This window comes from Platalea leucorodia (assembly GCF_965183815.1).
Source record: "Platalea leucorodia genome assembly, chromosome: 6".
Lineage (NCBI taxonomy): Eukaryota > Metazoa > Chordata > Aves > Pelecaniformes > Threskiornithidae > Platalea > Platalea leucorodia.
In genome coordinates this window covers 47,486,239-47,502,243 of record NC_138828.1, presented here as the reverse complement: position 1 = coordinate 47,502,243, position 16,005 = coordinate 47,486,239, and positions in this window count along the sequence as shown.

Sequence of the window (16,005 nt, the reverse complement as noted above, 5' to 3'; positions counted from 1 at the left end):
CTGACAGGAAGTGACTAAATCAGGTTAAAGTAATTATGTTTGCTGAAATAAAACTGTGAATTCAGTTGTGCTAATAAAGTTAGGGTATGCTACCCTTTGTTGCAAATGTATTCTTTTTTTCTTTTTTGCAGTGATGTTTTTGCTGTGATCATTATAAATTAAAACAATAAGGCAATCGTTAGCCAGAGAATTAAGCTCACTAGTCAGAGAGCAGAAATCACTAATGTTCCAAAATGGTGTGTGAGACTCAAACTGATTTTTTTGCTGCCCTTGAGTCCTGCCTTACTGTTCTTCCCAGGCAGTAAGAAATTGATACATAACTTGAGTTTCTATATTCATATGTAAGCACCTTAAAAGTACAGACGATAACAATTCCTATTACTTGGTTATCAAATATAAGGTTTTTCATGATAAGGGATTTTATAACTGGATATTTTTCAATAGATGTTTTGTGCAGTGTGTTACAGCAGATTGGGTTTTCAATTCCACATCTAATTCTGCAGGTGCATCAGAAGCTTCAATACTAACCATTTATTAAGTTTCTCTGCCTCTTTTTCCACTCATGTAAACAATGAATTTTAACTACAGATTCTGCAGTTACCTTTTGCATGCACTTTTATTCCACTAGAAGTTGAATTCCAGGTACGTACAAACTACTGTTGGTGAACTTTATATTAAAGTGTTGGTGGTGGTTGATAAACATTTGGGAGTTTCTTCGCTTTAAGAAAAGTGTCTAAGAATACATTTGCAACAATGGGAAGAGATACCAGTCTCACAGTTTTATAGTTTGAAACAAATGCCCCATGCTGAACTCTAAATCAGGATGTTTTTTAGGTAAAAGTACCAAAATGACAGCAGCTGAACGAAGAACAGTTGTTGGGCAAAATTATTGCTGATACAGTTTTTTAATGACGTAGTAGTGCAGCCAAGACAGAAATATGTAACTGTTTGTGTTTTACAGCGTTCCAAGTAGAAAAATCTTAGCTGCTTTTGTAACAGTAATTCCTTGAGTCAGAAAATCTCAGTTGCTGCCATTCAGTTTCAACGCTGCAGTTCCCAGGCTACAAGGGAACATATTTTGTAAGATGCAAGTTTTAAAAGCAGGCTGATGGATTGCTTAGAAAATAAAAGCTTTCATTAAATTTATTTCAGGGTTCTTTATTAGAATATAACATTTCTTGGCAGGTAATTCCGTCAATAGTTGTTCACACCTTATTTTGACTTTGAAAAATCCAATGTACACAAGAAATAATCTGTCCCACAGGTAATTAAATGTGCAAATTTCAAGAACAAACAAGCAAATAAATCTCACTTGAGTGTAAGTTTAACATTTGACTATTTTTTACTTCCTGTCTGCTGCTACATCAACAAATTCATAGCATTCTACTGTACTATGATAATTGATATAGCAAATAATGGCAAGTAACCTGCAATGAAGGGTAAAATCTATTTTTAAAACAGAAATTGAGTAAATCTACATATGCTCATAAATTTGTCCCCTGTTGTTGTAGCTGTGTGCCCAGCTGCCTCTGCTATTGTTCCCAGTGGTGTTCTCAGGCACCGTTTCTTGATTTGTTTGTGCATTTGCAATATTTACATTCAGATAATAGCATACGATAGAACAGTGTGCTCAGAAGTGGACGCTCATATTTTTGCTGACATAGCTGGTATATTATTGCAGTTATGATCTCATTAGAAAAAAACAAAGAACAGTACATTTCTTTCAAAAATTTCAAGTTTCCCTGAATTATAAAAGTATACAATCCTTTTTTTAATTCAATTTTCCAGAATTTATACAGAAACCTCGATTCCCTGCCTTGTTGTACCAGTTCATGTCACAGGACATTTGGCATAAAATTGATGTGGTTAGTTTGCAAGAGTAGAGCTACCAGCATCCAGTTCTTCAAACTCTTTGTTTTATGTGCATTTTCTCCCTTGGATTAATGCGTTAGTCTTAGAACATTGGCGTGCAGTTTAAAATCATAAGTTAAATTCATAATTAACAAAACTTTGAAAAAAGGTGTTGGCAAGGAATATTATCATATGGCAAATATAGACTATAATTTAAATGGAATATCATTTTAGACCAAACAGTAAAGTTACATTTCTCTGAAGGCAACACAAGAGAACAGAAATATGCAGAATACAAGCACACCCTGTTCTAATCCAACAGTCCGAAGAACAATGTCAGCATTGAGATTCTCTCTTAAGAAATAGTTTTTTCCTTCTGGCTGGTTCAAGTATACAGTGAACTACAAAGACATTCCCTTTATGGTCACAAAATCTTGGAAGAATTAATAAGCAGTGGATGACTGATCTGTTTCATGGTTGCCTAGAGAGTTAATGTGAACAGTTAAGCACACTCAAAATTGCTCATCATGTAATCTGTTGTGGTTTAACCCAGTAGGCAGCTAAACACCACACAGCTGTTCTCTCACTCCGCCCCTCACTGGGGTGAGTGAGTAAAAAAAAAGTAAAATTCATGGATCGAGATAAAGACAGTTTAATAGTACAAAAAAGGAAGGGAAAATAATAATGATAAAAGAATATACAAAATAAGTGATGCACAATGCAATTGCTCATCACCCGCCAACCGATGCCCAGCCTGTTCCCAAGCAGCAGTCACCACCCCCCAGCCAATTCCCCCTGGTTTATATACTGAGTGTGACGCCATACGGTATGGCATAGCCCTTTGGCCAGTCTGGGTCAGCTGTCCTGGCTGTGCCCCCTCCCAGCTTCTTGTGCACCTGGCAGGGCATGGGAAGCTGAAAAGTCCTTGACTAGTGTAAGTACTACTTAGCAACAACTAAAATATCAGTGTGTTATCAATATTATTCTCATACTAAATCCAGAACACAGAACTATACCAGCTACTAGCAAGAAAATTAACTCTATCCCAGCTGAAACCAGGACAAATCCTAATGAAATCCTTCCTAAGCCTTGTAAAAACATTCCCAAATCCTTCTAAATTAAGTCTGTTAATGCAATTAATCCAAATAGTTGCACTGTTCAGGGAATGTGTTCTGGTTCTGAATTCCTGGTCTAGCAGTGATTTTTGAAGGTCATGCATGGTTGATATGGATGCATAGTTAAATTATTTTTTGTCAGTTATCTCAAAAAAAACAATGCCTTGAGTGCTGGGATCCTTTTATTGGTGGAAAGTTCTTACTTTCCATTACAGAAAACATGCTATTACATACTAAACTTTGTTTTTTACAGCTGCAGTTATTGTAAAGCTATAGACCAAGGAGGTTCTTTGGAAATTGCAGTAAAGTATCAATATAAAATTATGAACTAAGTTGTGAATAACAGTTCTAGTATGGGAGTTTCTTGCATTTATTTCATTGTTGCAGCCACAATAAAATGCTACAACTTATGTACTATTCTCACTGAACATGGAGTATATGTTGAAAATACTTCTGATCAATGATTTGGAAATAAAAGGGATAGTTGAAACTTAATAGTACTATACAAGTTTATAGCAATTGAAAACTGGGCACAGATAAGCATATTCCTAGGGTTCCAATTCATATACTAAACAAGAAAGTCAATTTCTTATATATAAGTTCAATACATTGTACTTTATGTTGCCAAAGCAGAACATGAATAAGACAGATAGAGGATGCAAAAAAAACCCAAACCACTTAATTATGTGTGCAATTATATTTTAAAAAGTTACTAATATTTTGATATTGTCACAATAGTACCAGGATTTCCCTGAGTAGTGATTAATAGTATGACAGATTCACCTGTCAATGACTGTTCGGCTGTAAGCAAATCACCACTCTGTTAGAAAAAATAGCTTCTTATCTCTGTATCAATTCTTGATTTCCCTAGAGATTTAAAAAAATAGTAATTGAAAATCTTGGCTAGTTTGACATGTTAGTTTTCAGCAGAGTAATTTTGCCATTTTCAGTCAGGAATTAGATGTGGATTGCTTTCAAACACTGAAAATCGTACTTGTTTCCAAAGAGACCTTTGTACTGTATTAATCTCTTGGCCTTTGCTGGGGGAAAAAGGAAGAGAAAGCAGAACTAATCTGTCTTAAATCTGATTTTTTCTTTTGTTCAGACCAAAGAGTTAAATCCACAAGAGGGAATTAGACTTAAAAGGAGAGAGACAAGCTATTCACACTCCCTAAAATTCAGTAATAATTGAGGTCCATCGACTATACTATATTTGTAAGGTAATGGAAACTCTGAACTCCCTATCTAATCAATGGCAAAAGGTAGACACCTCACCAGACAGTGATTTAGAGCAGAGGCCTCATTAGGTCTTTCTCTTCATTAGCCACACAGGGAACAATACCAGTTCCTGCTACTGGATACCCTGCTGCGTAACTTCAAGCAGTCACCTATTTTCCTTATGCAGTGTAAGGGGAGAGTTATGTCTAAGAACATGACTCACTTGTACACTGAGCTGGGTACTGTCTGGAAGTGCCATGGAGTTGCCTAGATGCCTCTCTGCAGTCTGGATTCATAGCCGTGAACCACCTCCTTTGGTTAGATGTCCAAGCAAAGCAATTTTTTCAAAAAAGAGAATGTGGCGTCTTCTTTAAGTTGCTACAGCAATCTGTTGATACCTGGATAATCAGTGGTGCATCCTTCCGCTGGGAAATGGAGAGTTTCTATCCTAGAGTTTCTAACTCCTGAGAAAGTATGCAGGTGACTAGAATAGACTGTGTTCCGAACTGAGACTAACTCTGTCTCTCTTATCAGAGTGCTTTTACGTTGCATAACATACTTTGTTTTTAACTAGAGCAATGGCTGGAACCAAGGTCGTTTAGATTAGCCTGGAATTATTAAATTTAATTTTCAGCATCTGGCCACTGAACATAGTCACCTCAGACTTCATATTTTATAATATAACTATCTCTGGAAGGATATTCTGATCTTAGGCTGTGATCTTGCTGTTAATTGTAACAAGAGCTTTTGAGAGTATGAATTTAATTTTGGCTTGTTGAGAGTGAATCTGCGTCTTAATGATGTAGTAATTAAGTTATGTTATTAAGTATTCAGTATCCATCTACATCCATTTTTATTTTTTTTTTAATTGAAGGGAAATGCTTTACTGCTAAAGAGATTCCTCTTCCTTTCTCCATCAAGAGTAGCTAATAACCCAGTGATAATGGCAGTTCCTTTGGTGGCAGGAGATCAACAGTCCATATGCTGCTCCAAATCAGATCGCATGCTTTGAACCTAGCTGCATTATTCCTTGTGTGACTATTTTAAGCCAGCAGCAGAGAGAGTTACAGAGACCATTACAATATTCTCCTCACCATGTTTGTGTTCAAGAGTTGACCTGGTAAACATTACAAGAAACTACACTTCTTGGAGCAGACTCCAAAAGCAAGTTATGTAGAGACAGTTAGTCAATTCTATCTACATATGAGGTACAAAGAAACTGGTATCTTCAAGTCTTGATGCACATCCTAAGGGCAGAAAAGTGGCTACAGCAGAAACCTAGCTTCCTGGTAACATAGATATGTTCCGGGCTAGGTAGCACTGACTTTGAATGCGGGAAGCCATAGTTTTTGACTACTTATGTCTCGGTATCAGACCTCTGAGATCAAACTATTACAGTCTAAGTATCGTATTTTTTTTGTGTGTTAGAAAGCAAAACTGGAGAAAAAGAAAGATCTGAGAAATGTTCAGTGTAGTACACAAATTATGACATTTCAAAGTTCTATAACCGTATTAAGCAATATCAAGCTTCTTTCCTGAATGTTTCTTTCCAAAATACTATGCACTAAGGAGAAAACATCTTTTGCAGTTCTTAAATTGTAGAGTAATATTGGAGAAGAATTGACTAAGACCCAGCCTAAATTCAGAAATAAAGTGTTTGGAAAATAATTGAAAAAAACAAAGTTATTTTATAAATTTGTACTGAAAATCATAGGCTCCTTAAAGGCTCTTATTCCCTTCCCAGTTAAATCCTCTGCTTGCTTTTAGATACTCGGATCCATCAGCATAGGTGCCTCTACCCATTCACAATAGCATAATCTAATTTACAGTCATAGTTTAACTTCATTTGGAGAAATAAGTTTGACAGCAATGTGCAACTGCCTCAGGGTGGGAAGAGCAGATCTTACTGAAGCTGGATATTCATGGGATAAGTACAGACAACCTACCTAGCAACTTATGAACAGCGCTCATAACTTTGCTGCATCTTGAGACACAGTTCAGTGCCAGTAGTTTTCCTTGTTTTGTTAATGGATGTTGGCTCTTCCCAAATTAAGTAAAAGTTACTACATTTGTCTGGAGGAGAAAAGAAAATATTTTAAACTTGCAGTAGTTTATTCAAAGGGTAAAGCCTTGAAGATATTTAAGAAAAAGTGTCCAGCAGTGCCTCTAGGCTATCTACAGGCTAAAACAGACGAAAGGAAAAAGGAGAAAAGTGGTACCTGGAGAGAGGCAGAAACATTCTTTGTAGCCTTCTTGCCAATATTGCATTTATATGTACAGTGCTCTGAGGTGTATTCTCTTACCCTGGCTGTTTTACATTTAAGATTAACACCTCAAGGAAAAATACGAAGATTTAGGAGAAGATGATCTTGGGATGAAGAACTTGCCATCTTTCCTTCAGGTTTACATATTGTATTTTAATGCTGTCCTGAAAAACATTAGGATAATATTTGTTTAAAAGCATAGATAGCATTATAAGACCCATGAAGCTTTAATAACAGAACAAAATGAGGTTTGCTGGGCAAAATATAATGAGGGTCGTAACAAAAACTGTCCTAGCAGATGCAAACAGTTTTTACTTCTCTGTTACACAAATAGTACGATTCCTAGTACTTTGCTGCAAGCCTTTATCAGCTGCATATGTATATGCAGCACTCCATTTTAATTAGCCTGAAGATTCAAGGCTTAGAAGGAATAGCAGGGGTCTCTAATTATCTTCACAAACTAGTGATCTGCCCAGAAGATGAGGAATGAATAAGCATTAAGCAGTCAGAGGCCAGTATTCAATCACAGAGAGAAGCAGGAAGAGTAGAAGATAAAGAAATGCAATTTTCACTGACTTTTCTGGGCCTTGAAAATGGCTAAAAATAATCCTTCTTTAGTAAAACACACCAATTCTAGATAGAGAGATTTTTGTTTTATTTGTATCAGCAGTGATGGACTAGGTATTTTAGGGTAATTTTTTTCTCATGTCTGCGCAGTATTTCTGATATTTCTGTTTTAAATGTATTTGTTTAGGCATCAGTAGCATTTCTTGAGGGACTCTTACGAGAATAATGTTTTCCAAGCATTGTTTATAATTTTTCAGTCCTAGTTCCAGGGAAATAAACACTATTCTTTCCTTCCCTTGTAAAAATTTATGACATTGGGATTTAAATCATTGCTATTCACAAACTGGCCTTGACAGAAAAAGGCTGAGGATTATCTCTTTAGCAACTTTGAATCAAAGCTGCATTATTGATATGAAGCTAGAAAGGCTTTGCAGTTCTTTATATAATTAAAAGCAACTGTTATTATGGAAATTTTTCGGAACAGCTGTTGTATTGGAAGAAAGGTTACACTTTTCTCTATCAGTAATCCCTTTAAATCTCTGACATGATTCATAGCTCCTCAAACAATGCCGGTAAATTAAACAAAACTGGATGCCTTCCATACATATATTTATTACTTGTGCTCCTATCAGCAAGTCATGTAAGAATGCAATAACAGAACTCAAATTGGCTAGTGGAAGTAATGTGAATGTCCCTTTTTATGAACTTTATTTCTATTTTCATTTTCTAAAATACTCATTTTGCCCAAAAATGGCGTGTGGCTACCTGATGAAGCCATACAAGCGCTGTCCCAGAGCTTACAATTGCTACTCTGTTCTTGAACCTCAGTCAAGGGCAACAGATTGGAAGGAAAGGATGGACCTTGCTGAGTTTGCTCAAAGCTAGAGACAGTTTTGAAGTAGGATAAAAAGCTTTAGCTCTTTATGAATTTCTGCCTTTCCTTTTGGAGAGTGGAAAAATATTTTTCCTTCTGGCTGGAAGGAAGCAGCATATCAGTGCTGCAGCTCAGGTTTTAATGTCATTCATGGCTTTCAAGACAGGGAGAACTTTGGAAAGGGGAAAAGGACAAGCCAAGATTTTTTTTTCTTCAAGGGTTAAGAAGTAACAGGGAGCAGAAGGAAGCAAAAAAGAAAACAAATGTGGGCCTTAAAGACCAGAATTGGTTAATGACCTGCTGGGTTTCAGAGTGTATAGGTGAAGTGTGTTTTGGAGACGTGGGGGAACTCAGAAACAAAGCAGCCTGGGCTTTTGTAGAAGCAAGAAGATGCTTCTTTTTCAAAGTCCAGCTACTGGGGTGGAATAACTCCATGCAACAAATGCTGGCCTAGGCACTGACTGGTGGAGAAGCAGCGCTGCAGGAGGGATCTGCAGGCGTCCGGTTGTCAAGTGGAAAATGAGTCAGCAGTGCACCCTTGTGGCTGTGGAGGCTAACCGCAGTCCGTCCTACTCCGGGTGGTCTATAGCCGTCAGGTGAAGGGAAGCGATTACTTCTGTTCAGTTAGCACACGTGAAGCCACATCCAGACTCCTATGTGTAGGTTTGGATTCCTCAGCACAGGAAGACATTGGCAAACTAGAGAGAGTCCAGCCGAGCTCCACCAAAATGTTTAGGGGGCTGGACAGCTGAGAGAGCCTTCGGCTGGGACTGCACGGCTAGAAGGCGCGTCCCCTGGGTGGTGGATAGGGGATCCCTCTCTGGAGGGTGCACCGGATAAAATTGAAGAAGGTGCCGCGAACCAACGCAGCCTAAGGGAAGGCCACCCTGACAGAAAAACCACTGGCCCTCCAAGTCATGGGGGTTGGGCAGGAGGCCAACTACCTCCTCCCGCAAAAAAAAATAAAAAGTTGCAGAAACGACGAGCATCAACTTTCAAAAAAAACAAAATGGCGGAGATGGAGAAAATCAGTAATGAAGTGAGGAGGAGGAGATGGAACTGGATCGGTCATGTCCTGAGGAAAAAACCAACAGAAGACTGCGCTGTGGCCCTTGGGACTGCAGAGCACGCAGCCGCAGACCGATCGAAGTGGAAGAACGATGTTCGCGCCTTGTGTGCCTCCTGGCACTGAGAGAATTCAGGTTCAGATCAGACAGCTGAGAGAGCAGTGTTTGCTTAGCAGAAGAGAAGGGCAAGGCTTTCTACACTGCTCTGATTGCTGTCTTCACCTGCTTAAGGAAAGGAGAAGTTGTTAAGGATGCAGAGGCTCTTCTCAGAGGTGCACGGCAAAAGGACAAGAGGCAATGCAACACATTCAGGAGAGGAAATTTTTACTATATAAGAAACCCAAAAATTCATGAAGAGAGATTAAGCACAGGCGTAGGTTGTCCAGGGTGCATGTGAAATCTCCACCCTTGGAGAATACTCCTGGGGAAAACCCTGGGGAACCTGATCTCACTTTGAATATTGCCTTGCTTTGAGTGAGATGTTGGACTAGGTGAACAGCAGAGGTCTCTTCCAGTCTGCATGTTTCTGTACATCTAAGATCCACACTGCTCATCAGCCAGGTTTCTCTTGCTGTGTTTTTGAATTCTGTGTGAAACTCTCAGTGTTACTTAAACAAATGTCAGATTGTATTTTGCACATGCTGCAGCCCTTATTTAATTTTTTCCCCTTCTGATAATGAAAAACTATAAGAGCTGTTGGCAGAGGTCTGTCAATAAAGGTTTGCTGATTAAACTGCTATAGCAGTAAGAGGTGGGCTTCTGTGCAATAAAGTTTCTCGTGATTTGTGAAGTGGGGACAATGTTGATTTGGCAGCAAGGTTATTTGGCAGGGTATAACCTGATAGAAGCTGATGAGGAAGACGTTTGACAGGAGTACTGGAAAGTTCAAAAAGGACAAAACCTTGCTTTTGGATGCACTTTTTCAATTTAAGGGTTGGCAACACTGCAGTACTAGGAATGATTTATTCCTTTTGCCTTCAGATATTTTGAACTCTCTTCACTGTATTTCAACCTTTGCCTTCAGTTCCCTCATGCAGACTTCATAAATGGTGAGAATTTTGTATTAATAGAGTGTGGCCCATCACAGGCTAAGCAAGTTTGTTGAGAAAGTAGTTGTGAATGGCACCTGTTCTACTACCCATCTTAAGTCAGATCTAAGGAAAGGAGAAGCTGTGTAAAACAGTGAATAAAAATGTCAGCACTGTAAAAGGTTTTAGACACTGGAGTAACTAGGGAAAGATTAATGTTGGTTACTACTAAGTAGAAGCTGGTGAGGAAAAAAACACCCCAAAGAACTGCATAAAATAAACCAAAGACATCCTCTAACTGGACTTCAGAAGCACACTGAATGAGGATTTATGGGATTTCTCTCTACAAAGAACCTGAATAATATCTAAATCATGAAAGTACACAGTAAGAAGCTGCCCAAAGACATAACCAACTACAGTAGTCTTGGGTTTGAGCAGACTGCTGTCTTGAAAAGTAGGGCCCCTGGACTCTTTTTGTAATAGTGGAAAGTTTCCACTATGGCTCACAAGAGATTATATAAAATATTTACACAAATAGAATAAAAACTGTTGAAACTCGCAGTCACCACTAAATGTCTTATTTTATATTTGTTTTTTCAAAGGGGGAAAGACGTTGCTTTGGCCATCTGTAGGCTGATTTACCAGAAAGAAAAACTACACCAACAAGCTATGGCAGAAGAAGGGATCAAAACACTAAAACAGAATCGGTGATACCATGTAGGTAAGAACAACATTACCTAGATCGTTATCTGGGGGAAAAATTATCTTGAGAATCCTCCATCTGTAGAAGTCTCTGTCCAAACTAACTTAAATACAGTTCAGCTACTGCTAAACAGATTTTGCCCTCAAAGATGCAGAGGAAGCTGACTTCTGATAAGTCACTTTCAGCCTAATATGCTCTGGTTTGGGAGCACTTTAAGAAAAACAGGTTGCTTTCTTCTAGAAGTTGAAGGGTTTGAGTCTTTTTTTTTAAACTGAGAGTTTACATCTCTCTATCTCAGTTAATTCAATAGGGCTTCCTTTCAAAAAGTAGGGATTTGCTTCTATGAATTGTCTGTCATCTAGAGCATTTACAGTGACCTGGTTGCTGAACTGTCTCTTACGTGTTAGGAACCAAAAGGTTTAGAGCTCTTCTCTAGAACCTTGTCAACACTTCATTTTCTGGCTTGCAGCAAGAAGCAAATAAAGTCAGTGAAGCTTTTCAGTAATTGGTGTAATACGTTCCCTGTGGTTAACATAGCCAAGCAGGTGGGCAGCCTCCTTTTGCATCAGCTGTATCATCCAAACAATCTCCAAACAAAGGGTATGATGAATTATGTTGTGAGGAGAGGTGTCTGCCAAGGCACCCTGGGATTAGTGTTAGAACTGGTCTTATTTAACATCTTCATTAATGATCTGAAAGAGGGAGTAGGCAGACCATTAATTAAATTGGCAGATATTACACAGAAATAATTCTAAGATCCTAGCTAGACTAGAAGCAAAGGCAGACTGAAAACAAAGATGGGTATTAAGAAAAAAGAGTAAATTGGGAAAACAGTTTCTCTTTGCCTGCAGCCACATCCGGGTCATTTTACAAATCATGATTGCATGTACTTTTGTATTATCTGCACATTTAAACGCTGTTTATTTTATAATTAAACACTCGGCAGCTTGAGAGAAGTAACAGTTACACAAGATACAGGGTTTCCTTGTTTTTAGCAGGGATAAGGGGGTAAGGTAGTAGAAACAGTATGTTTTGGTTTCTTACTTGACCAAAAGAGTGCACTACAGCATATCTTTAGTCAAAGTGTAAATGATCGTGTCTACCCTGCACGTCTACCTGTCAATATCAGTATACATTTTATCAATACAGTAACTTTTGACCATTCCTAAAACATTGAAGTGAACAGGGCTAAGAGTAGCATTTGATAGACCCCTCTACAGACACCCCAACTTGATACTTGTAACTTTACTTTTTCAGATCTTTCAGGTGGTTGAATTTACTTCATATTTTTACAAGTAGCTTTTAATCAGAATTGCATGTCGTCTAATAATGTCACCAAACTTGTTTGAATATAAGATTTTCTAGAAATAATGGGTTTTTTTAATTAATTCTCCTTTAATTCCTTACTGACTTAATGTGGTATCAGCAGTTTCATGATTCTGATAGGGTTCCATATCAATCTATCCGTGCTGCCATCACTACTATAGTCTAGTTTCCCTTTTAAAATTTATTTTCAAAAGAAAAATGAAACTCCTTATTTGTTATATGCCAATTTTGTACAAGGTCTTGTAAAGTACACAAAAGAATAGCTCTGATCAGCAGCTCTAAAAATCAGGCACATACAATCAAACAACACAGAATACAAATCTGCTTGTTTTTTCAGAAGTTGTGAATGTATTTCATGTGTAATGTTCTGTATAGACTGTGTACAAATAGAGTGTGTTCCCTACCCTTGTCAGGGACAGAGCTGTCTAGGCCACAGTAATGTGGGCTGCATGCATTTCCATTGGAAAAATCAGTTGTTTCTGTAAATCGTGGATAAATGTGCACAGCATGGGTTAAGTTGGAAATAAGCAGCGTATCTGTAGGACACAATATTGCAGTTCTTGTGGTGCTTGGAAGTCTACTTTAGTAGAAAGCAGGCTCCTGATACAGCAGCGCTCTCAGGAGGAAGCTGGCAATATAGCAGAATCTGAATAAGTCAAAAACTAGAGAAGTATTACTGCAAGTGCATCTGTCAAACCAGGGGATGCAGGAGAAAATGAGGTGGTGACAGGCTGGGCAGAAAGAGAAATAGCATAATATGAAGTGAGTTAATGATGCCAGCAATTTTTAGCAGTTGAGAAGGTAAGGGCTGCAAAGGCAAGCTGGCACTCTATGATTTATGTGCAAGAAGTAGGCAAGGTGATATTTTTTTGAAGTGTATGTTTTAAGCTGCTAGGCTAAGTTCAGATGTTCAATTTCACTGTTGTTCAGGATATAATTATAAAAACTGCGTTGCTGGAATTACCTGGTTATTCAGTGATTTGCTATCTGTCTCTTGTGTTGCAGTCCAAATGAGATGACATGCTATTAAGAAATATTTATTGAGAATCAAAGGTTGTTTTTTTTCCTATGCCAGTTATATGCTACAATAGGTCCATTAGTTTCAATTGAATTACAGATTTGAAGTACAAAAGTTTAACTGAATTAAAAATACTTATAATAAAGATATATTTTTTAAAAGATGTCATTTGTCCTGGCCCAAGGTGCCTGTTATTTTCATCCCACTCATAAGAAGCTTTAACGTGCTGGATAGCAAAAATAATTCATGTCATTCCAGGTACCTGAGTTATTATTCATACTAACAGGGTAAATACTAGAGGAAATGAAAAGCAGCAGAAAACTTAAATTGAGCTGTGCTATTTTCATTATGAAAATCAGTGAAAATTGAAGAGGTATAAACTTTGACAAAAAGCTACGATGTAACTCTGAAAATCTTCTAATAATGTGAAAAATCAAGGGGTTTCTCACATTTCCTTGGCAAGAGTTTCTTTTCAGTGCCTGTTTGCTGCAGTTTGTTTCAAGGCTGTTTTTGCAAAATTGAGTGTACTTCAGTGGAGTTATATATGCAATGTATATTTTGTGAGCTGAGCAAGTATGGTTGGGATGAAGCATGTATTATAGATATAATATATTACTAGTGTGACCTAGATTTGAAGACTTCTAAAAATAAATTAAAGAAGATGAAACAAACAGATCTGGGTATTGTGTTAAAACAATGTTCGTTTGACCATCCATATTTCCAGGCTTATCTAGTATCTCAAACTATTATTTTCTTGCTAATCACAGTCCTAGGTATAAGCTGCTGAAGCTCTCACTGTAGGTGGTGACTTCTTACTCCAGAATGAGTTTGATGTCTGTTCTTGAAAGGTGCCTAAACATTGTTTAATGATGAAACCTGAAGCTAAGGAAAGGAGTTATCCAGAGGGAATACTGTTCAGCGAGTTGTATATTAGAGGGCATTTGAAAGTAATAAATAACAGCTGTCAAAGGAATCTTGTTGAAGTAAGTTTGCAGTAAATACTAATAAATAGTCTTGGAGCACAGCAGTTGAAATTTTCAGTAAGTAAGCAAGTGGTCAGGTCAGCTTGTAGTACAGTAGTCACTGGTCACTGTGAGGATAGTAGCTTTTAAAATGGCAAAGAAAATAGGATGTGCATTCATCAGTGTATGACTGATGTGCTGACAGAACCCTAATTATGTCATGAACACAAGAATGCTGTAATACAACTTCACCATAAGGGACTGAAGGCCATAAATATATTTTACCAGCTGCTGTGTGGAAGGAAAACCTATTGCAAGAATTTGTTTTTTATGGGACTACCGAAGAGGTGTTGATCATTGAATCAACTCATGAATTCTCAAGATCATGGTAATCAGAGAGGGCTAAGTATCTATTTGATGTAGGAAACATCTGTTAAAGAATTTCTCCTGAGTCTCATCAGTAGTTGGCAAATCTCATTGCTTTAGCAATGTTTTCATTATTGCTGTGTCTATAACATGGCATAATATGTTTTGTACTACTGGTCTTTTCTGTATTCTCAGTGCAAACTAATAACAGGTATTTTAATTCCAACTTCTTGTTAGAAGTTGAAACAATATATAAAATAAAATAATTTAGTGCTTTTCAACTGCATAGTCCTATACTGGAAATTTCAATTTCTGTGCCAAGATAAATCACTGAGTATGAAAATAATCTATATCTAATCTGTGAGCTACACATCTAGCTCTGTTTTAAAATTAAAACCTAGTTACTTTGGAAATGAAGAAGTAGCTATGTCCTTTACTGTGTTAGTCTAAAAGTAGATGTACCATTACATGTACTTGCTTTTCTTCATTCTGTACACAGAAAAGACAGGTTGTTTAATGAGCATCTGTTAAGAACCTGATAATCACACTTACACTAATCTTAGAAGAGAAAGCTACAGAGGTAAAATAGGCTAGCCTGTTATAGGAATTAGTATGCCAAGCCAAATAAATAGTCTATTTATCTATTATTTTAAAGGAACTGACAATGTCCAGCATCAAATACTCCAGCAGAGTTGGAACAGATTGCGCAGTGGGGGCATCTGTTAAAAAAAAAAAAAATCCAAAGGAAAGATTTTTTCAGTTAGGCTGAGTTAGGCTGAAATTACTTTTTCACATTGCCTGGTATCTCTTTAAAAGTATCAGTGCTAGAAAACTCAGGCTTAAGTACTTTAATACATGGCTAATTTATTATTTTTTGTGATGAATTTGAGGTCACTTTACCTTTAGGTCATTTTAAAGTAATCTACAGTTTTCTACACAAACCTCATGGACAAAGGAGATGCTTTATAGTAAAGGCTGTAAAGCATACCCTCTTGACTGGTGGTGCTTGGGCTGTGCCAATCTGCTGAATGAGGGCTGGGCACACGTACATACATACTTAATCTTCTTTATAGGGCACTATGCATTTCCATCAAACAAAAGGAAAAGATTCATATGCAGATGCTGGTGGACAAAATATTTAGCCACAATGCTTCTATTTCATCCAATTTAAGCAATATTTGAAGAAAATACTTTTTTGGTGTTTAGAACAGTTTTGCATTACAGACCACACACCACAACTTTAATTTTGCCTGTCAAAGACACCACTTTCTCTTATGCAGTCTCTATTTACAAATTTTCACCAGACTAATATACACAGCAGAACTGAATGAAAAAAAAAACAAACCAAATGTACACATTTTTCTTAGAAAAGGAATAGGGATGAAGGGAGGGGGAGATCTTGACTAAGAGATGCGTGATAAAAGTTAAAGTCATCAGAATTTGAGTTGTGGTGCATGATCTGTTTTGTATAACAGTTGCGATAACAGTGAAGTTTGAATAAAGGGATATATAGTATTATTTTGCTTTCATTTCCTTGCTTTTATTGGTTTGTCATAACATCTGATATATCTAACAATACTCTAATTGCTTTACATCTATGAAAATGTATTTTAATATTCTGTCTAGTATAACAATATTTTCATTAA